We start from the raw sequence: 23156 nt of genomic DNA, 5'->3' as shown, positions 1-23156 counted from the left end.
TAACAGTTGCAGTCAGCTTGAGTTCTTATTTAAAACCAGAGGGCCGGGTCTGAAGGTGAAGGAGTGTGGAGTCCGTCTCATATATAAGCAAGATGTGCAAGAGTTGAACCAAACAACCAGTCAATCAAGCAGTAGGGTGTCTCCTTATGAGGATATATTGAGTGCAGGGGAAACCGGTGGGACTGGTAGCAGAACTTGCACCCTTGAAGAATTGTAGGACTGGCAGAAATATAGGGGATCCACCACTGGCCACTCTGAAAGACCACAATTAAGGATTTTCTGATCCCATGGCTCGAAATGAGTTGCAGATCATGAATGGACAATGCCTCCTCTTCTCTCATTTGAATTTCTGCAGAAATTACTTTCTGGAGCTCTCATGCCTTCATCTTTTACAGTTAGGTGAGTCTCGAATACTCTAGTTTTGATATTTTGCCTAATATTAGTGGACTCCCCAAATTATTTCCAAATGACACTATAATCTTACTTGCATAACCGATATTATTGAAGTAGTTTTACAATAAACTGAATTGCCTCTCTCTAGTTAGTCTATAAGCTATCAGTACGCTTGTAGGCTTGCACCATTAATATTAACTTTTATACCATGTATTCATGTAGAATGGTGTGCTGTTACAGAGAAATTTAAGTAACCTTGCATTGCATTCTTAGCAATTTGTATGAAACCATGTGGCTCCCCTTGAAAATGATGAGCACGCCTTTTTATTACAGTAAACCAACAAAATGTACGGATACTAAATTTTCTTTGGAAGTCCATCCTTGTACCATTGGACACATTTTTTGCAATTTGCTGGTACAGAGTTTTGCCATCTTATGTTGCCATTAGCCATCGATTCTATAGTCCATAAGAATGCATAGATTGCAACGACTGCCTGTTGCGTGGATCTGAAAAACCAATGGCATTGGATTTTTCTGAATAAAATCTCTGGTCGATCTAAAATAGCAGGCTCAGGGAAAATAGAAAGAATTTTTCTGTACTTGCTTTCTTAATTAACTCTCGTGCATTGTTGCTCTAAGTACAAAATTGATGTTCAGTGTATATGATGAAGATACTGCTGTGAGAAATTCTAAAGGACACCCCTTTGCCGGTTCATATATTTTTCCTCACAAAAAATTTTCGTCTGTAAATCTGGATTATGTTGTAGTGATCTTTCTGGCATAAGGACTTTACATGCCAGGTTGATTGTATAAGTCTTTTCTTCATGCTCTTTGCAGGTTAAAGGTATTCCATTTGATATAGATAGCAAGGATCGAGGCAGTACAGGTGTACAAAGGTTACTTGAACTTTCCTCGAGTAGTGCAAATTCATGTGGACTTGATCAGCTTACTTTCCTCTCTACGCTTTCACTAATGAAACTTGAATTCATCAAGAAGGGGGAAATAGTTTGATGTTGGCTTTAACTACAGTTGGCTTAAAGGTGGAATTAACTGGTAGAAGTTTATAGAAGTTACCTGGGACATGGTCCTGTCTGTGCATATATGTTTTGACATCTTTTGGCTGGACATAATTCGGGTATTGCTTAACATCTTCCTCACCAGTTTGCATGAAGTTCTGCTTGGGTGTAATGTAGTATTTTGAAGAGACGTACGTACTTTTCGTTTTGGTTTTGTTTTGTTCTTTTTTCAATTATGTTCTACATAATATTGAAGTATTCGAGAGAGATTGTAAAAGAAAAACAAAATAAATCTGATGTTAAAAGAAATGCTCAGCTTAGATAGAGTCACTGTGCTAGAAGCATGAGAAATAGAAACAGAGGAAAACGACAAATACAAATGGATTAAGAGATTCAATAAACTGTTTCAAGCAAGGCTGTAAGACTGGCAATGTACATTCTTGAAATGATACCTCTTTAGCCTAGAGGGAGCTCCTTATGGTTACCGGCTATATATATATATATATATATATATATATATATATATATATATATATATATATATATATATAGCAGTATATGCTACATATGATAAAAAAAATTTATTTTATTCATGAACTGTGTGAATGAATGAATAAAGAAATAATGAAGAAATATGAGCTGCGTCTTCTCTTCTTTTGTAACGTCACGTATCTTAATTTATCCATTTACTAGTCATTTGGACGGTAAACGACAACTATTTTCACTTTTACTATGGTTTCGGTACTTTTAGTGGCCCTAAAAGTTGATTTTTTGTTCGGGTCGAAATTTGAGAAAATTTCCTTCATGAAAGTTGTAGGAGACGTTAAATCGAGCGCGTGCATATGTGGTACGTAAAAATCGGAGTTCGTATACCAAAGTTATGAGTATTTTCGTGTGAGGGGTATTTTGGTCATTTCAGCACACATTAATTATAAGGGGCTGATCAGCCCCATTTCCCCCATCCTTTACGACAGAAACCAGAAAGAAAAAAAAAGAGAGAGAGAAGGAAGGAAGAGAGAGAGAAAGAAAGGGAGATCCGTCCAAACCGTCAACATTTTGGAGAAACCTCAAGGTATAAAGTTTTTCTTTACCTCATGATCTTTCTTTTGAGTATAATTTTGCATATATATTGGAGGATTTTAGAGATTGCAAATCCGGCACTATTCACAATTTGGGGTTTACTGTTTTCTTAATTGTTGAGGTAGTTCTAGTTGTTTTCTGAGCTTGGTGTTGTTGAGAAAAATGCTAGGAAGGTTGAGATGAAGCTACTGCCAAAATTTGGTGACCATCGGAGAAGTTGGCCGCCTCATGAACAGTGGCGCCGCGTGAATAGTGCAGCGCGTGAATAGTGACTTAAATTCTGTGTTTAGCTAATTAAATCACATAATTAAGGTAGAGTTTGTATGTGTGATTTTGGTGAAGATTGGAGAAGTTTTGAATCGATTATAAATTTCTGAAATTTAGAATTTCGATTATCGATTTACGAGAATCCGACCGTTGGAATTCTCTCGAATTTGCCCTAGAACTTGTAAATTAATGGAATGTTGTTAGTGGTAAAGTTTGGGTTGGATCGGAGAAGGAAATAGAGATGTTGGCTTGAGAGGATTGATTTTGGAATTCGTATTTAATTACCGAATTGTTATTCACGGAAATATAATTGTGTCCAGGGCAACATACCGAGCTATTGCTCGACGAAGGAACTCGTATGCGTGATCGCCTATATAGTACTGTGAGTGGACCTTCGCTTTAAATAAGGATGCATGCAATTGTTTTTCCCGTATTAATTATTTAGTTATTTAATTCCATGTGATTATATTTTGTTTGCAGAGAATTATTATTAATTTGTCTTGTTTTGATTTGGGAACTGAAGTAGTGACTTAAACTATTGTTTTAATTTATCGAGCATATTAAACGGATTTAAATATTTTATTACTATGTCAATGGGATTTTTGAATCAAAGTTTATTATGCTCGATTTGGAGAATATGATTATTACATGGTTTCCAGCGATTTGTTTTCCGAGGAATTTTCGGGATTAAATATATATATATTTTTTATCGCTGACTTTGGATTTCTAGAAGACTTTCGAGATGAGTTTTCGATGGAGTTGGATTTCTCATTTATTTATTGACTTTCGGTTTTGGCATTGGGAATGCCTAATTAATGATTTTTGGATTTGGCTTGTTTCTTGGAGTTTTTGAGAGATTTTTGGAATTGGAATTTGCTTATACTAATTTCCGGTTTTGGTTACGGATTTGAGAATACTTTGGCGTGCGGGGTCACGTCATTGGAATATATATATTTTCTCGTGAGAGATTGGGGGAAGCCTTTCGGATTTTATGGATTTTGAATGTTTTCCTCACCATACTCGGGTTATTCGTTTAGGTCTCCTCCTCACTTACTTTGTGTTTGTGAGTGGCAGTTGAGGTAGCTTATTCTCCTCCTCACTTACTTTGTGTTTGTGAGTGGCAGTCGAGGTGATTTATTCTCCTCCTCACGTGAGTGGTAGTCGAGGTTATTAGTCTCCTCCTCACACAATCTATGTGTGGGTGGCAGTCGAGGTCAGGGGTTCCTTTACCCGTATGGTGACATCCCTTCCCCATATCTTTTTATTTGTTACTTTACTTGACTAGCGGGGCTAGTCCGATTCTTTTAGCCAGCGGGGACTGGTATGTTTTCACGAGACTTTGAGTTTTAAAGACATACGTTTTATAAACGTTGCATGCATCGAAGTTTTAGGAATTTAAATTCGTGGGGAAGTAATACAACTTCCTTTCTTTTAAATTATTTATTTAGTCGTTTATTTTTGTCCACTCACTCTAACGTGTTTTTCAATTACTTTCCCCTGGGCCCTTCGGTTTCAAATGCCCAGTTTGCAGGCGAAATTAGTTGAGGTCGGGCGTACATTGGAGTTGAGGCATAGTCAACAACATGGCTTCCGCATTTTTATTTGATATAGGTGTTCCTTGATTACCTTTCCTTGCTGTTAGAATTGCTCTGATTACCTGAGAAAATTAATGTTATTTAAGTTCTGATTTGTGTTATGTGATTTATGGTTGATGTTGTAATTTGGGGAGCATGGTGGCTCCAGGAGAATAAGGATGAATGATTTAGAAGTGTAAATGTTTTCCTACAGGTTTTGGGTAGCCTACTTTTAGGGGAAGTTCCGCCAATTTTTTGGTAGAATTTCTTCTAAGGTGGGCCCCTCAGGGCCACTTCGGATTTCGGGGTGAAATCCGGGGCGGGTCCTGTCAGTTGGTATCAGAGCATTAGGTTGTCAGATTCTGTAGACTTGTTCCTATCTTGTTACCTTATATGCTTGATGTTACTCAGTGCCTCCCGAGTGATGGCCCGACTGCAGCGGTTCCCCATCATATACTCTTCGGTGCTGTTGTACTCATCAAGTGTGTACGGTATATGTCTAGGTGAGGTTTCTTTTAGGTGTTATGCCTCTTGTACGCCGACCTCCTAGGGTTTTTGTTGCGTAACTGATTGTTCGCATGTTTTGCACATTTCCCTACAGATGGTAGAGTAAGACTACTCTACAATTTCTAGTTGTGCTACAAAGTATGATTCGAGGAAATGTTGTGGTTATTCCTTCCTCGACACCAGTAAGTTTATTAGAGCAAGGTTTAGGGTGCGAGAACGGAGTTCAATTCCGTGCTTGAGGGAGTGAGACGAGCGACTATAGCTTTGGGTCGTCTCCGAATAATTAGAATCAGAATGGTTATTTGAAGTGGGACTAATACTAATAGTGGTTCTGATTTTGAACCGAGTTTTGAGAGATGTGTCACGTAGACGTGGTTGTTGTTGCGAGCATCATTTTGGAATGATACTTTGCAATTTACAAAGGAAACCGGATTGGAAAATTCCTCCATTAAGACACCATGGGCTGTCGACCTAACCATGACTTGTGGACATAGTTTTATTCAAGTGAAGGAAATTGATTTTTGTGGCTTTTTGTGTTATGAATTGATTTTCTTAAGTTTTGGATCGTAGTGAGTATGGAGATGGACAGAAGTGAGTTTTGGAAGTCGTTTTGTGTTTTAAGTTTAAGTAGGTGGGATGCTTAAAGTTTTTCAATGGAGTTTGGTTTTGATCATTAAAAATTGGGAGGATTAGAATCAACTCTTTGTAAGTGATATTGTACGAATATGTGTCTTTGGTTAATCAATTTCAGTGAAATGGTCTAACACAACTTCGGGGATTGACGGTAGTGACACTGTTGGGTATCCATAGTGGTTCAAACGAATTACTATGTGATACGGAGTTTGATTTGAATTCTGAATCATGGAGTCATAGGAATTGAAATGTAGTAAGTTCTTGATGGAACAATTGATAGATTGAATGATTGAGATTTTGTAAGAGTAGTAAGGACGTGGATTTTCTCAGCTGATTCAGGAAGTATTTTAGGTCATAGTTTGACCAGAGTTCTAAGTTATATTTTGAGTCAAACCCCTTATGGGTTTAACTTGGAAGTTGATTGTTAGGTGGTGGGACCACTTTCATATCTTGGTATCGCAGGAGGTGATACGAGATGTTGGATGGGTGTCCTTCATCCTAAAACTGGTGTTGTTTATCAGGGGAGGATGAACCGTGTAGCGAAATTTGGAAGTTGGAACCGATTAAAAAAACAAAAAGGGAGTTTTAGAGGTTTTGAAAAGTTTCAGAAATCAAGGACATTCGGCTCGTCTTCCGACGTTTTTGATCACTTTTATCGCGCACGATGGTACTATTAGGTGTCATTGGATATCCATTTGGGTGAAATCGTTGAACTTGGGATCAAGAAATAGTTGTAGTGACGCCACTGGGTGTCCATAGCAATTCAAGTGGAAGTACTATGCATTGTGGTTATTATCTTAGTTAAAAATCTTTGAGTTATGGCGAAGGTTTGGTAGTAGTTTCCTTGCGGGGCGACATTAGTCAACAAGTTCCGGGATTCTGGTAGCTTTCAATGATGGATTTCTCGATAAGTTTTTTGGGGACTATGGAAGAATTTCTTTCCTTCTTGTGGACTACGTCGTTGCTTCAATATCTCTTTTTCTTAATGCACGAGTTGATTTTCTTCCCTGCAGTTTTTGGGGTGCTTTACGCTCACATAAAACAATGCGCTTTTGCTTACTTATCAAACCATTTACAAGTTGCTTTGAACATAAGGTTTTTCAGTCACGAATGGAGGTAAAAATTTTCTTTTGGGATGTTTGAGTTTGGCGGGGTTGCTATGGAATCGATCAATTATTATGACGGGTAAGGTTTCAGTTTGAGAATCATTCATTTCAAGTATTGAGTTTCTAATCTAGTTGGTCCACTCTTGGATCAGATTTGGAGCATCCTACTAGTGTTGTTGGAGACATCGTAGTCCATTAAAGGATTTTGTACAAACAGGGTTTGGAAATTTCCACAATGTCATATCTGTAATGAATTGACATGAGGTTTTGTCAGACGGTTGGAGATGTTGCTACTTGGGGCCGGTGAAGTAGTTATAAGAGAGAGTTTTCCTAACTGATTAAGAAAGCTATTTTATTTTGGTTTGATAAAAATTCGAGTCTAGCATCTATTAATTCAGATTGTGGTGCTCTCGGTGATGAGAATTACCTGGATATATGAATTTAAAATATCATTTTGGGGGCAACATGGATCAATGAGAATGGCATGGATTCAACCAGATTTCAGATATATGACTATTAAAGAAGTGTAGCCTCGGCTAAGAACAACTTGAGTGTGATGCATCTTCTTCCGGATTTGATTCGTTGAGCTGGAGGGAGTTAGTAGTTATAATTTTTGCTTGCACGGGATTTCTGAAGGCATGGTACATGGCATGGTAGTTAAGTGAGTACTAACTTGTAAGAAATAGTAGTAGTTTGATTGGAGACATTGGTAATTAGTAAATCTCTTGAGACACATTTGATTTAGAAAAGTTTTTCACATTATCGTATTTATAAAAATTTTCGAGTGAGGTGATGTATGTGTGGCCAGTAAGGTAACTATCAAATGAGTTTTCCTCGTTGACTTAGAACGTCTTTTCAAGGCTGGACCAATGATTTTGGTCAGGTATCAGAGTAGCGCAACGGAAGTGTAGTGGCCCCATAACCTACTTGGTTAAGAATTTATGGGTCCGTTTCGAGGTTGACCTTCGTATGTTTGACAACTGTGGGACCTTTACGTGAACGACCTTCGATTAGGAATTTTATGCACAAACAAATAAGGAAGGAAATGCTGTCTTGTGGTAGCTAAGGATGTTATTTGTTTTAGAATTGTCGATCAACAATGACCATCTTGTGGTTATCACAATGTTGATGGTGAATGGGTTGGATCTTCACTAAGCGACTTTTATGAGAAAGTTATGAATGCTATAATTTTAAAAGGGTGGTTTGTGACGTCAATACCATGTGTTATCTGAGCTAACTATTGAAATGAACTTTCTTTTACACTGGAATTCATGTACTTGCGAGTTTATGGTGCTACATGGTTCAACAAGACAAGTGATTCGACTTTGGACGTTGATAATTTTGGATTATAAGCATGTCTTCATTGCTTTTGTAGTGGGGATCATCAGAGTTTTGTTGGTTGTTGATTTGAGGTTACGAAAAGGAAAGCTTAATCTAAGGAAGAGTTTGATAAGTTTTGAGATTGTGGTGTTAATCAATTGGTGTGCCTTTTCTTTTCTAACCGGCATGAAATTTCGAGGGCGAAATTTTTATAAGGAGGGGAGAATGTAACGTCCCGTATCTTAATTTATCCATTTACTAGTCATTTGGACGGTAAACGACAACTATTTTCACTTTTACTATGGTTTCGGTACTTTTAGTGGCCCTAAAAGTTGATTTTTTGTTCGGGTCAAAATTTGAGAAAATTTCCTTCATGAAAGTTGTAGGAGACGTTAAACCGAGCGCGTGCATATGTGGTACGTAAAAATCGGAGTTCGTATGCCAAAGTTATGAGTATTTTCGTGTGAGGGGTATTTTGGTCATTTCAGCACACATTAATTATAAGGGGCTGATCAGCCCCATTTCCCCCATCCTTTACGACAGAAACCAGAAAGAAAAAAAAAGAGAGAGAGAAGGAAGGAAGAGAGAGAGAAAGAAAGAAAGGGAGATCCGTCCAAACCGTCAACATTTTGGAGAAACCTCAAGGTATAAAGTTTTTCTTTACCTCATGATCTTTCTTTTGAGTATAATTTTGCATATATATTGGAGGATTTTAGAGATTGCAAATCCGGCACTATTCACAATTTGGGGTTTACTGTTTTCTTAATTGTTGAGGTAGTTCTAGTTGTTTTCTGAGCTTGGTGTAGTTGAGAAAAATGCTAGGAAGGTTGAGATGAAGCTACTGCCAAAATTTGGTGACCATCGGAGAAGTTGGCCGCCTCATGAACAGTGGCGCCGCGTGAATAGTGCAGCGCGTGAATAGTGACTTAAATTCTGTGTTTAGCTAATTAAATCACATAATTAAGGTAGAGTTTGTATGTGTGATTTTGGTGAAGATTGGAGAAGTTTTGAATCGATTATAAATTTTAATCCTTGGACCCAAGTTAATATTATTGATTCATATGACAATGTACTTCTTGTTGATTGATTCCCGTAATCTAATTTTTTTTTACCCCGGTAATAGTCCCCATTAAATTCAAATTATATTATTAACTTTGACTATCCCATGACAATACCATGTGATGATCTGGGACCATAGAATAATTACTCACACACTTCACTCTCTCCCATCACTCCATGCCAAGGGAAGAGAGCTTCAATTCTCTTTCATTCACAGTTTCACACTTTATCTATCTTTTTGCTATATTTTTTTCTATTAGACGGAGAATTGATGTCAAATAAAATTTATATATTTTTATAATTATATGTTTGAAATGTAAATTATTGTGATCAACGATTAAATTCATGATATTGTATTAATGTTACTAATCGTTATTAATCAAAATTTCATTTTCTTTTAACTACATCCATTATTTGAAGTTTGTTAAAGCGCACATGTGACAGTTGACATGTCGCGTGGTTTTGCGTCTATGTTAAAGCGCGGTCAGAGAGAGAGATTTTGGTAAGGGTCAAGTGCGAATGGATAAGGGTTTAGACAAGTTTGGGTAACCGGAGGGGGAGAGCTGTAGTGTCAGTTTTTGTAGTTTTTGTTATTTTTACACATGTAAATGACTTTTCTTTTTATCATTTCCCCAAAAATAAATTCAGTGCTCGAATTAATTCCTTTTTGTTTGGGTAGAATTGTCTCATTCAATGGAGAAGGTACCCTAAACGGTAGAGGTCCCATGAGACATTAAAAAGATTCAAATTAAGTATTTGTTTTTGACAAAAAAAAAATCATTATTTTGTGAATTAAAAATAAAAAGTTTATTTTGTAAATTCAAATTTAAATTAAATATCCAAGTTTTAATTTAAATTTGAATTTTAGTGTTTTTTTTTTAATTAATTGGTGCCCAAGTAATTTTACCGTTGGCAGCCTCGAGTTTTATCCGGATTCCGATCAAGAGAAGAATAGACGGAATCCGTATATAACCCCCTTCTATTCCTAATCCATCTCCACTTTCTGATAACCAAATATCTGCTCTACTTTGCTCTTGTTTTGTCTTAGAAAAGTTTCCCAATTCTCAATCTCTAGCCGTTGGTTACTTTCGATCTCCGTTTTCATCCATGGCAGCGGCGATCCAGAAAACAGAGTCACTCCACCATTTCTTTGCCACTGCAACCAACTCCACCATTTTCGATATTCTCGACCACGCCATCACCGTCGCCGCCTCTGATTTCCTGGAGGAGTTCACTCGCCAAAGGACTCGAATTCTTGATTCCATTCAAGGTTTTGGTTTGGGTTCTAATCTAGGGTTTTGTGCTACATCTGAAAGTATTGGGTTCGAACAAAAGGCTGAGCAGCAGCCTTCAAAGCCATCGCTCAAAATACGCATAAAGATCGTGAAGCGAAATGTTGATGATACCTTGATCAAACCCAGTTCAGATGAAGTGAAACTGATCAAGCCCTGTTCTCATCTGATCAAGCCGAAACCATGTGTTGATAAAGTGGAGAAATTGATCAAGCCCCCACCCTGTGTTGGTGAAGATAAATCGATCAAGCCGAAGCCGTGTTTGGATGAAGCGGCAATTGAGGCAAAGCTACAGGCCACAAAGAGAAAGTTTCATGATCGATATCAAGAAATTGGGAACAGTAAGAGGCAGAGGAGGATACAAGTCTTGAATTATCTTCCCAAGCAAGACTTCAAGATTCGATGCCCTGCCACTACTAAACCCAAACTTGGAAACCAGTACTAAAAATCACAACATAAAAAAAACCATAAAAAATTTAAAATGAAGAAAAAAAAAAAAAGAGTTGCTTGTAAGTTTCAGTTTTGCAGATACATGTGATGTTTGCACAAGGGATCCAAAAAATAATTACAAAATTTGAGAACACGAGAACATGATATAAGTGCCAGTTTTGCAGGCAAATATGCACAAGTACGTTAACAGTAAGGATTAGAATCCCCCAACTTCCAAGTGATTATATACCACATAACAAAAACCATATCCAATGTAACTTCTTAACAGATGGTTAGATTAATACCAAGAGTAATTGTAGATATATAAAAACGTACACATCGAAACTGTAGAGAAGAATACGGCAGAGAATGGGATATGGAATGGATTATTTCTGCAGAAGTGCATCAAAACTGTAGATATATAAAAACAAACTCTGGAAGCATGTTCCTCCGAAAAGTTCAATGGTGAATTATTTGTCCTTCGACAGTTGACAGGTAGTACATGAGATTAAGATCAAAAGGATTAACACTGACCTTGCAACAACTGAATCCCCATATCATGAAAAGTAGTACTTGAAAAGGTAATGTCCTTGCTAGAGAAAGTTTTGTTCCTGCTCTCAGCTTTGCTTTTGGTCGGATTTCTGAGATCTCAGATCTTATTACCCTGACTTTCCTTCTTATTTTTTGGTTATATACCAATTCTGCTCACATGAATTATATTTTGCATTTTTCTTTTCTGAAACTCTGTTTAGTTTTTTATTTTTCATTAATGAAAAAACACAATTTTTCATGGATGTACAGTCTGTTCGCAGATGAGGATTGAGCCTCATTTGAGATGGTTGTTTGAATCTCAAGTTAATGGATGTTGGTTGTTGATGCAATCTGAAGTTCTGGGTCACACTTTTTCTATTGTTCTTTGGACATATTGCATTGTTACTCTTTGAGGTGGAAATGTAGTGCCAAAATCGGATGCTTTTAACTAGGGCCCTGGTCGGTCACTTTTTGGATCCATAAGTGGAATTCATATAAAAGAGCGGTATTTCTCTTCGCACCTCAGATCAAGAGGAAGGGTAGCTTGTCAAGCTGGCCTAAAAAGGGGGGGTCAAGGAGGCCAGGTCAGCCATAGCTTCTTTGATCATTTCCGGAAGGGGGTATAAAAGAGTGTCAATCGTTAGCGAGAAGAAAAGGCGAGAGCCTACTAATTTTGATGCTTTACCATTAACTGATTTTGATGCTTTACCATTAACTGATTTTGATGCTTTACCATTAACTGAAACAGTCTGATTATGTGCTTTGAAAACCATTTTCAAGTAATGGTGCAATTCATTGAGTGATTTACATGGACATGAGGACTTAGAAAGTGAAGAGGCTAAGAATGCAGGTCATTGTGCTGAAATGGTGCACAATTGTGGGTTGAGATTATCTGAATACAGAAAATATATAATTGAAAATGATATCAGTAACTTTATATTTAGGCTATTTAGCATATAAGACTAGGGAAAATTTTGAAAACAGTACACCAAGTAAATGTCACTAATAATTCGTATACATAAAGTTTCAAACCGAGCATTTCGGTACACGAAATCTGAAACTCGACCCACTATCAGTACACGACGTCAATGATGCCATTAATTTGAGGGGTAATATGGTCTTTTCAGTTTTTTACTCTGAGCACCCGACTTTCTTTCTCTGGCCACCCAGTGCTCTCTCTCTCTCTCTCTCTCACTCTCACTATGGGCACCCATCTCTCTTCTTCCCTCCCAATCCCGATCACCTCTACAATTCCAACATAATCAATCCACAGCTTTTCACCTCTGCTGAATCAACAACCATTACCATAATCCTAATCCCGGTGTTCAACAACAACAACAACTACAACAACAGCAACTCCGGGTTCTCACCGCCTCTTCTGGTCCTCCCCGACCAGAAACCGACTTGCTCCGCCACCAAGCCGCCCAAGACCTCGACTAGATCGTAATCCATCTTGCAGCTTATCATCCAAAACCCCAATTCCAATTCCAATTGAATCTTTCTTCTTCATCATCAAAACCAATCAATCACACGCATACCCATCTTCTCAGACCTAATTTCTCTCTCCTCACCTTCATCTCTGCGATTCTCTCTCTCTCTCTCTACATCTCAATTTGCTAGAAAATCCTAAGAGGTTGTGATGAGAGTGCGGGAAGAGAGCACCGAAGCTTTGCTCGAAGAATAAGGGGGTGTACAACCCGACCCGACCCTGGAAGCCGGAGTGAAATAAGTTTCCGGTGATAGAGAAGGCGAGGTTGAAGGTGAGGCAAGGAGTGAGAACTGTTGGGCTGACAGAGGCAGATGCGGTGGATCCAAATTCGGGTTTGAGCGTGAAGCGAAAGGGTCGGATGTTGGAGAAAACTTTGCGAGGCGGGTGGTTTTACACAGACGACGTCGGGGTTATGCCCCCGGACGGTATCTGGGGATGGGCGTAGGGATTGTGGAGGTGATCGGTGATGGGGATGGGGCTGGGATTAGAATTAGGGTTTTGGTGGGATTAGAAGTGGGGATGAGTTTGGTGGGTATGGATATGGAAGGTGGAGGAGATGCGGTGGTCGTTGGGGTTGAGGTTTCTAAGTGTGGGTACTGGGGGGGGGGGGGGAAGAGAGAGAGGAGAAACGTTTTTTTTAATCAAAAAAATGAGTCAAAATGTGAGAGGACTAAACTACCATTTGACAAATGAATAATGATATTAGAGTTAACGGCGTCATTGACGTCGTGTACTGATAATGGATCGAGTTTCATATTTCGTGTACTAAAATGCTCGGTTTGGAACTTTATGTATAAGAATTATTAGTGGCCTTTACTTGATGTACTGCTTGCAAAATTTGCTCATAAGACTAACTACTTTTTTGAATTTTGAGGATTGGAAATTCATTGCCTTTTGCATTATTGAGTTCAATTGAGAGTACGTATGGGAGCAGAATTCTAATGTTTTGCTTGTTTCATCATATGAATTTATATTTGTGACTGTGATTGATAGTTGAAAGTTGAAGAAATTGTGCATTCTAGTTAAACACAGCTATGGTGGTTCAAAGAAGACAAAGTAGAGATAACTCGACATCAAGATGTACGTAGAAACAAGCAAAGGCCACTGGTGTTGCATGCTATAAAGTGGCTCCGCCATTGGCTGGCCATTAGTATGATCTGAAACACCAAATCCAAACCCTACCATATCACATCAAGAAGATTAACCTGCAGTGTACTAAGATCAAAAGAAAAGAAAAAATGAAAAAAAGAAAAAAAAAACCAGCAATATAATTTCACTAAAAAATTGAGTGAATCAATATAAGTTACTATAGAATTCAAGTTCCTCTAGTGCACAAACTTGGATGCAGACTACACGGAGATTAAAAAAACGGTATTTCTAAATGTACCCAGCAAATTAGTTTTGCATGAAAAGACACTTATATCATCGTACGAAATGACAATAATAGTCATGGTAAATAAAAATAATAACAAAAGAAACCATAAAGTTCAAAACTTTTTTTTTCTATTTGTACCCAGCAGTTCATTGTGTTTACATTGTTACGTTGTTTCTTCGAGCAAAACCTTAAACCCAAATTTCACTTTCCTTTATAATTGCTTCAAGGGTTTAATACGCATGATATTGACAAAGTTGTGACTGCAATTATGATTTCGGAGGAGTCAAATAAGGTTTGTGCATTTTGTTGATCATAGAACCGGAAAAAACGATATAATTTTTAGTGCAGTTTATCGCACTTTATTCGGCCAACAAGCACCGAAAGAAGTTATAATTTTCGGCAGTTAACAACCGAAAATATAGGAAAGTTCGGCAGCAAACCACCGAAATTTGTCAAAATTTCGGAGCACAACTACCGAATTTGACTGTTTTGTTCGGGTGACAACCACCGAATACTGGTATAATTTTCGGCAGACAACTACCGAATGTTACTACTTGTCAAATTTGAAACTGCGCTTCTTTTTCCTGTACTCGATGCCGAGTCCGTTCTCTATAATGATGCTTTGCACGAGTTCTTCTCAGTTGGAGAACGAACTTGGCACGACCCTTATTGATGCCGAGATAATCAGGGTTTTGTTGGGTGTGAAATTCGCTGGGTGTGAGGTTTTGGACGTGAGATTTTCCGGGTGTGAGATTTGCTGGGTGTGAGTTAAAATCTTATTTGTTGGAAAAGTTGCTGGGTGTAACTACAAATTCTATTTTTTTACTGAGGGTAAAAAATTTGCTAGGTCTAAATAGAAATTTGCTGGATACATTTAGAAAGACCCTAAAAAAATGATCAAAATGCAAGAGTCTTCCCCAAAAAAAAAAAAAAAAAAAAAAGGCATTAAGAATAAGTTATTAAAATTAAACCACAAAGTCCACTAGTCAATATGAGAAAGGTCCAGTCCGGACATTCTAGTTAAAATGCTCTATTCTTTGTGGATGGTAGTTAATGGTTTACTGCTGTACATCAGAAGCATAATTACAGACAGACCTCGAGCTATTCCACGACTAACAAGTTATTTCTCATTAATCCCTCACCGACTGTAGGAAATTCTGGTGAAAGCTTCCATTCTCCATCCACCAAGAACTTGATTTCATACCTTCAAATCATAAAGTTATGATTCAGAATGAATAAACGGAGGAAGATCGGAAGAAGAATGACTAGTACCTTCCAGGTCTCAGCATTAATGTTGTTGAGAACGTGGTAAAAGAACCTGCATACTCTGTGGATAAATGCTCTATCTCCTTGACTCCTTCTATCAAAAGTGCCCATAACTTGCACACTCTGATGCCAAAATACAGATAACTTTTTAAGTTCTATACCTAAATGTCTAAAAAAAAAAAAATCAGCTGAACATTAAAATTTCATTCCGCTTCTATTGTGCCTGCTTTTGCAAATTCAGCTCAGCTAAAAAGGCTGCTGGCACCAGTCCATCATTTGAATCATTTCATCATGACACCTTAGACCTTGAAAATTGAGAAAATCTACGCGAATGGGAATTGTTGGAGTCAGTTGATTGTCAATCAACCCTACATGACCCTCCTTAACAGCCTCAAAGAAACTTGGGACAACCTCCATACCGAGAACCAAAACTCCATATATTCACACCCCGTTCAAAACCCAAAGCCAATAGTCTTCTCACACCCCAAAACAATCCAAGGCCCAATATCAGCCACAGAAAAACCCCAAACATCAATGAATAGCGATAAAAAATAGCTATTAGTCCACTAAAGAACTCCAATTCAAACATTCAAATTTCTTTGACATGTTTCCAGGAGTCCAAGAATGGTGCAATCACTCCTTTCAATATTACTTTCAAGTCAGAATCTTGTATTCTGATCATTCTCAATGGCTTCATAACAGAAAATTAAATAAACAAATACGAAGTCATCTGAAATACTGAGAGCAATCCACTAAGATTAAGCACTTTCTGTGCAGCTCTTACACGAAGTTAATTGCTTTTACATTTTAACATGATGTACAGACAATTAGCAAAGCCTTTCTGTCATGGTTCAGTATGCCATACTGAACCATATACTTTTGATAAACAGGGTCAACCTTTTGGTGAATTGGTCATTGTTTGATCAAGGCACTCTTTTGGGTAAATTACGAAAACAAAGTCTTACAAACTTGACCTTTTACCATAAACTAGCTAATATTAACAAATACATTGAAACCAGTATGGGATATTGATCTGTGTGACAAGAATAGCAGTATGTACTTTTGAAAGGTTTAGCACTTGACAACTTTATCCATGAGTCTGCCATCATCATCTTTGAAAGTTCTTTCATTTGATAACTTTATCCTTTAAAGAATAGGTCCAAACTTGTATTCTGAGGTAACTCAAAATACATGGACTGGAGAGAACTCCATCATTTATGTTTAACTTATAAATCTCCTTCTTATCAATTCTTCTTAAAGTCCTTCTGAGTTATTATGATAAACAACCTTCTTAAAATCCTGATCATCCTTCAACCCTTTTCTTTTGTAATGAAGTGATCCATCTCATCAATTTTCAGTAAGTCAATGCCTGTTACCAAACTCCAATATGAGAACAAAGGGATTAAAACAGTATGGATTATATGTTTAGAAAATTACACACAAGTGATCTTTTGAAACTTTAATTAGTGATAAGGCCACTTAATTTTTCTTGTACACATAAAGCCACCTGCTTCTACAAATTAATTAATTCCTGACAATTTTACCCTCCCACTTAAGAAAACCAATTAATTCCATCAGCCTTACACAGTTACCCGTACCTCTCTCTCTCTTCTCTCTCTCTCTCTTTCTCCGATCACAGTTCTCTCTCTCTCCTCGACCACAGGTTTTTCACTTCTTTGGTTGCCGCCTCCGATTCCGGCGACCACCAGCACGACGCACTCTCTCCCCCCATCCGATTCCCGCTACCACCGCCTCCGATCTGGTGAGATTCGAATTGATCCAAGCTTGCAAAACCTAGAAACGGCGCCGGCACGCCTAAAGACGACGACGATGACGATGAAGCTCCGATCGGAGCTACCTCAGTGGAGTCCAACTCAGATCTCTTCGATTCTCTACTCGTCTCAGAAACCGAATACTCGCAGTGAGGCCTCTGGTTTCTCTGTGAACTTGACCTCGTGCTCATACTTCGGCGGCGAGATTTCACGCAAGTCAGGCAGATTCTCAGTTAGATCAGAGCTACCTCACTGGAGTCCAACTCAGATCTCTCCGAGAGAGTGGGTTCTTTCACCTCTTGCCGGCGGAGGAGGCTCTGTTTGTGGACGTGGAGGAGGTCAGGAAGGTGTGTTGTGTTGTGGTGATGAATGGGAAGCGTGGGTGTAGTGTGTTGGAGAGATGGGGAAGTAGAAGTTGGGCCGTTTTCGACCAGCCAGGTTGATCCAAGCGGTGCCGGAGAAAGTTTTCTCGGTGAGTTTGTAGCTCGGCTTGTAAATGGGTTGGTTGTGCCTGATGCTGCATTGCTTGTGAACTTGTTTGGGTCATTGACTGTGGGGCAAATTGGACCACCCAACTTGTTCTGTTCCTAATTGTTTTAGTTTTCATTTGAGCAGAGATGTTGGTTATAGCTGTAGCTTTGTTTAACAGCACAAAAGTGATGAGGGCATGTGAATTAGTACTAATTGCATTTTGACATGTTAGAATTGATTAAGCTTTGCACTTAATAGATAGAGGTGGTTAATGAAATTGGATCTTAATTTTACACCTCATTGTGCAATTTTGATGTTATGGTATTATCTATGTTTATGATGGTGTTTTATTCTGGTTTGTGTTTGTTTTTGTGGTTGAATTCCGGCAATATTTGTCTTGCACTGGCATCATTTCAAAAACAGAGCAAGTGAAGCGGTTTTCAATGTTTGTGAGAGTAGCTTTCGGAGTTGGTGAGAGTAGCTATCGATTTTGGTGAGAGTAGCGTTTTGTTGTTAGTGAGAAGAGTTTTTGATGTTGATGAGAATGGTGATGATTGTAGCTTTTTGCGGCGGTGATAGTAGTTTTTAACGTTGGTGAGAGTAGTTTTTGTTGGTGGTGAAAATAGTTTTTTTGAGATGGTGATAGTAGCTTTTTGCATCGGTAAGAGTAACTTTTCTTGATGGTGAGAGTAGTTTTTGATACTGGAGTAGCTTTTGATACTGGAGTAGCTTTTGATACTGGAGTAGCTCTCTAATGTTAGTGAGGATAGCTCACTGGTGTTGGTGAGAGTAACTTTTGTTGTTGGTGAAAGCAGCTTTTGCTGTTGGTGAGAATATTTTTCTGTTGCTTGTGAGAATAGCGTTTGTTGCTGGTGAGAGTAGCTTTTAGTGTTGGTAAAAGTAGCTTTTGGTGTTGGTGACAGTAGGTTTTGTTGGTGGAGATAGTAGCATCTGGTTTTGGAGATCATAGGTTTTTTTGGTTAGGAGTAACTTTTGTTGCTAGTAATAGTAGCTTTTGTCACCTCACCGGAGGTTTCCGGAAATTTCACCAGAGTAGCTTTCGTTTTGTTGGTAACAGTAGCTTTTGTTACTTGTGACAGTAGCTTTTGTGACCTCGCTGGAGGTTACCGGAAATCTCATCAGAGTAGCTTTTGTTGCTTGTGACAGTAGCTTTTGGTGTTAGTGACAGTAGCTTTTGTGGTCGCCTGAAGTTGGCCGGAGATCCGCCGGAAGTTGACCGGAGGTCGGCCGGAGTTGACCGGAGACCTCACCGGAGATGAGAGAGAATGATTGTTGACTTTTTACTCTAATGGCATTTATGTAAATATATTGGCTTTTATATCCAAAATATAACTCCCTTTTTAATCTAGTGGCCTTATGAGGGAAAAAATTAGTTAGTGGCCTTATGGCTAAAAAAAAGTTCAAAGATGCACTTACATGTAATTGGTGATAAGGCCACTTAATTTTTCTTGTACACATAAGGCCACCTGCTTCCACAAATTAATTAATTCCTGACAATTTTACCCTCCCACTTAAGAAAACCAATTAATTCCATCAGCCTTACACAGTTACCCGTACCTCTCTCTCTCTTCTCTCTCTCTCTCTTTCTCCGATCACAGTTCTCTCTCTCTCCTCGACCACAGGTTTTTCACTTCTTTGGTTGCCGCCTCCGATTCCGGCGACCACCAGCACGACGCACTCTCTCCCCCCATCCGATTCCCGCTACCACCGCCTCCGATCTGGTGAGATTCGAATTGATCCAAGCTTGCAAAACCTAGAAACGGCGCCGGCACGCCTAAAGACGACGACGATGACGATGAAGCTCCGATCGGAGCTACCTCAGTGGAGTCCAACTCAGATCTCTTCGATTCTCTACTCGTCTCAGAAACCGAATACTCGCAGTGAGGCCTCTGGTTTCTCTGTGAACTTGACCTCGTGCTCATACTTCGGCGGCGAGATTTCACGCAAGTCAGGCAGATTCTCAGTTAGATCAGAGCTACCTCACTGGAGTCCAACTCAGATCTCTCCGAGAGAGTGGGTTCTTTCACCTCTTGCCGGCGGAGGAGGCTCTGTTTGTGGACGTGGAGGAGGTCAGGAAGGTGTGTTGTGTTGTGGTGATGAATGGGAAGCGTGGGTGTAGTGTGTTGGAGAGATGGGGAAGTAGAAGTTGGGCCGTTTTCGACCAGCCAGGTTGATCCAAGCGGTGCCGGAGAAAGTTTTCTCGGTGAGTTTGTAGCTCGGCTTGTAAATGGGTTGGTTGTGCCTGATGCTGCATTGCTTGTGAACTTGTTTGGGTCATTGACTGTGGGGCAAATTGGACCACCCAACTTGTTCTGTTCCTAATTGTTTTAGTTTTCATTTGAGCAGAGATGTTGGTTATAGCTGTAGCTTTGTTTAACAGCACAAAAGTGATGAGGGCATGTGAATTAGTACTAATTGCATTTTGACATGTTAGAATTGATTAAGCTTTGCACTTAATAGATAGAGGTGGTTAATGAAATTGGATCTTAATTTTACACCTCATTGTGCAATTTTGATGTTATGGTATTATCTATGTTTATGATGGTGTTTTATTCTGGTTTGTGTTTGTTTTTGTGGTTGAATTCCGGCAATATTTGTCTTGCACTGGCATCATTTCAAAAACAGAGCAAGTGAAGCGGTTTTCAATGTTTGTGAGAGTAGCTTTCGGAGTTGGTGAGAGTAGCTATCGATTTTGGTGAGAGTAGCGTTTTGTTGTTAGTGAGAAGAGTTTTTGATGTTGATGAGAGTGGTGATGATTGTAGCTTTTTGCGGCGGTGATAGTAGTTTTTAACGTTGGTGAGAGTAGTTTTTGTTGGTGGTGAAAATAGTTTTTTTGAGATGGTGATAGTAGCTTTTTGCATCGGTAAGAGTAACTTTTCTTGATGGTGAGAGTAGTTTTTGATACTGGAGTAGCTCTCTAATGTTAGTGAGGATAGCTCACTGGTGTTGGTGAGAGTAACTTTTGTTGTTGGTGAAAGCAGCTTTTGCTGTTGGTGAGAATATTTTTCTGTTGCTTGTGAGAATAGCGTTTGTTGCTGGTGAGAGTAGCTTTTAGTGTTGGTAAAAGTAGCTTTTGGTGTTGGTGACAGTAGGTTTTGTTGGTGGAGATAGTAGCATCTGGTTTTGGAGATCATAGGTTTTTTTGGTTAGGAGTAACTTTTGTTGCTAGTAATAGTAGCTTTTGTCACCTCACCGGAGGTTTCCGGAAATTTCACCAGAGTAGCTTTCGTTTTGTTGGTAACAGTAGCTTTTGTTACTTGTGACAGTAGCTTTTGTGACCTCGCTGGAGGTTACCGGAAATCTCATCAGAGTAGCTTTTGTTGCTTGTGACAGTAGCTTTTGGTGTTAGTGACAGTAGCTTTTGTGGTCGCCTGAAGTTGGCCGGAGATCCGCCGGAAGTTGACCGGAGGTCGGCCGGAGTTGACCGGAGATGAGAGAGAATGATTGTTGACTTTTTACTCTAATGGCATTTATGTAAATATATTGGCTTTTATATCCAAAATATAACTCCCTTTTTAATCTAGTGGCCTTATGAGGGAAAAAATTAGTTAGTGGCCTTATGGCTAAAAAAAAGTTCAAAGATGCACTTACATGTAATTGGTGATAAGGCCACTTAATTTTTCTTGTACACATAAGGCCACCTGCTTCCACAAATTAATTAATTCCTGACAATTTTACCCTCCCACTTAAGAAAACCAATTAATTCCATCAGCCTTACACAGTTACCCGTACCTCTCTCTCTCTTCTCTCTCTCTCTCTTTCTCCGATCACAGTTCTCTCTCTCTCCTCGACCACAGGTTTTTCACTTCTTTGGTCGCCGCCTCCGATTCCGGCGACCACCAGCACGACCTTATATGTTTACCTCAGCCATACCACACCAAAATAGGGAAACCTCCTTTGATTGTGCAGCATCAACATCTTTAATTTGTTCCTTCAACTTCTCATGTACAGCTTCACACAGACAGACACATGCAACAGTATCTTTGTCAGAGAATATGAAAGATTAAACATGGAAACAGCTATATGGAAGCCTTACAATTCAAAGAAATTTCATGCAAGTTACAAAGAAGACAACTGAAAAGACGACTCATCCAGTCAGCTGTCTACATGCGATTGAAGGAATAACCCATACACTTTAAGGGACATCAGAAGTGCCGCTTTAAAAAAGAAGGAATACTATTCTATTTTTGAGTCAAAACCGAGAAAATTAAGGTTGTAGATGGCTAGCTTTACACTTTATATCGTCTATATACTTTTTTCTTTTACATTTTTATCTTTGTCTGTAAGACAACCCATCCTAAGATGTTTTTTCATAAAATATTCGTAACTTATGAACTTAAGGAAAAAAAATGTAGCAGGAGAAACTAACGGCTAATGATGAAAAATAAATAAGTCATGCTTGAGCCAGTTACCTTCTAAACGGGAAAGAAGATGAGATTGAATGTATTTTCCATTAATCTTTCTTGAACCAACTGGAAGGACAGATTTTGCGTTTTCTTCTGCCAATTTAACCAAAGCGTGCCATCATGACATGATGCATGAAAACATAACCTTTAACATCAGCCATTTGATCTACAATGTATTTCAAGTGCAGGAATTCCTTCAATCTTCTCAACGCCCTCCACAATGTTTTCCAATGAAATTATTCTATGAGTGTAAGTTGGTCCATATGGGTCTGTTTGGTTGGCCCAAGGAAAAAAAAAGAAGATGGAAGTAAAACTAAGGAAAGTAACTACGCTTCTTTTTTCTTTTTCTTTTGCAAGTTTGCATACCAAAATAGTTATGCCCCACAGGGCAAGAGACTTTAAACTTCCTTAGAAATCCCATCCTCCTTATTTGACAGAAATTCTGGACCAGAATCATTAACTTAGAAGAACAATGAAAGTAAACATAATAGTGAATCACTTCCCTGCACCTTCTAGCTAAGCAAACAACAAAACTTAGATATTTCAGGATTCCTTTTCCTGCTTTCCAAACACAACCATGACAAGTAGTCTTCTGCACTTTTATTTTCCTACTCACTTTTTTAAGAAATATATCTTCCCGTAACTTTCGAGACGACCAAATACTAGTTTGTTATCTTAAAATAATTAGCTTGTTTCTCAAAGGTCTGATTGACCCAAATTATTTGTCTACCAATCTTGATCCTATTGATTAAGAAAAATGTAAAGAGCAGTTCAAAGAAAAATGTAAAGTTAAGAAACTCTCTTCACCCACAGATACTCAACTCTATCCACATTTTCCATTTTGAAAATCAACTCATTAAAAATTGAGTTAACTAACAATGACAATCTTTGTGAGTATTTAAGGTATACAGTTAAATACACGTTTTCAATCGTGTCGTGAATTTCAGGAAATCATAAGCCATTTTTGCTTTAGCAAAAAAGGTCTTTGTTTTCATATACTTTGACAGAAGGTTTGAACCATGAAAACAGCGTCTGACCAAAACTGGGACATATTTTGTGTCTTAAGCAAGTTCTATCCTCACAATCAAGGTAATACAAAGTTCTACTGGAAAACAAGCCTAAAAAAAAATAATACACTGATAAGTGAAG

At 38.5% G+C, this 23156-nt stretch overlaps 1 long non-coding RNA gene and 1 pseudogene across 2 annotated transcripts; one reads left to right on the top strand and one right to left on the bottom strand.

Moving 5' to 3' along the window:
* Window positions 1-2363: 2363 nt before the first annotated feature.
* Window positions 2364-4461, top strand: LOC121052721. 2 transcript variants are annotated; one of them, XR_005809974.1, is made up of 3 exons: window positions 2364-2481; window positions 3077-3138; window positions 4281-4461. It is a non-coding gene; the product is annotated as an uncharacterized LOC121052721 (long non-coding RNA). The 2 variants fall into 2 exon arrangements; XR_005809972.1 differs by having other exon boundaries at window positions 2365-2481; window positions 2659-3138.
* Window positions 4462-15083: 10622 nt separating this feature from the next.
* On the bottom strand, window positions 15084-22116 carry LOC112182277 (annotated as a pseudogene).
* Between the last annotated feature and the right edge of the window lie 1040 nt (window positions 22117-23156).

This window comes from Rosa chinensis, chromosome 1 (genome assembly GCF_002994745.2).
Source record: "Rosa chinensis cultivar Old Blush chromosome 1, RchiOBHm-V2, whole genome shotgun sequence".
In the NCBI taxonomy this organism is placed as follows: domain Eukaryota; kingdom Viridiplantae; phylum Streptophyta; class Magnoliopsida; order Rosales; family Rosaceae; genus Rosa; species Rosa chinensis.
The sequence above is the reverse complement of the archived record's forward strand: the minus strand, read 5'-3'. Positions and strand labels throughout refer to the sequence as shown.